Genomic DNA, 900 nt, shown 5'->3' with positions numbered 1-900 from the left:
CGAGTGATTGGCGTTTCTCACATTCTGCTCCATGGGGACTGGACTGAGGTGGGTGCAGAATTGGCTGCATGGTCACAGCCAGGGCGCCGTGGGCAGGGGCTCAGCGGTGCCCAGCGGTGCCCAGCGGTGCCCTGGGGGCCCACACTGGGACCGGTGTCCCCGAATGTGTCACCTCACCCGTGACACGGGCACAGGGACCGAGGGCAGCTGGTGACACCGAGCTGAGGTTGGGGACAGCCCTGGAGGACGGGGCCGTCCCGAGGGACCCGGCCGAGCTGGGGCAGCGTCCTCTGGGAATCTGCTGAGGTTCAATGGGGCCAAGGGCAGGAGCTGCCCCTGCGTCCGAGTGACCCCGGGGTGGACTCAGGGGGGTGAGGAGATGGAGCAGCCCCGGGAGAAGGAGCTGGGGGTGCCTGGGGTGGGAGCTGGACAGGACCCAGAGACCCCCGAGCCTGGGCTGAGCCCCAGCGAGGGCAGAGGGAGGGAGGGAGGGGGGCTCTGCTGCTCTGCCCCTGTGCCCAGGTCAGACCCCACCTGCAGAGCTGCCCCAGCCCTGGGCTCCCGCACAGGGAGGATGAGGAGAGAGCCCAGAGGGGGCCCCGGAGCTGCCCCAGGGCTGGAGCCCCTCTGGAGCCAGGCTGGGAGAGCTGGGGGTGCTCACCTCACTGCAGGGAGAGCTCAGAGCCCCTGCCAGGGCCCAAAGGGGCTCCAGGAGAGCTGGAGAGGGGCTGGGGACAAGGGATGGAGGGACAGGACACAGGGAATGGCTTCCAGAGGGCAGGGATGGATGGGACATTGGGCAGGAATTGTTCCCTGGGAGGGTGGGGAGGCCCTGGCATGGATTTCCCAGAGCAGCTGAGGCAGCCCCTGGATCCCTGGCAGTGCCCAAGGCCAGGCTGG

This window comes from Agelaius phoeniceus, chromosome 35 (genome assembly GCF_051311805.1).
Source record: "Agelaius phoeniceus isolate bAgePho1 chromosome 35, bAgePho1.hap1, whole genome shotgun sequence".
In the NCBI taxonomy this organism is placed as follows: Eukaryota; Metazoa; Chordata; class Aves; order Passeriformes; family Icteridae; genus Agelaius; species Agelaius phoeniceus.
This window is presented reverse-complemented; position numbering follows the sequence as displayed.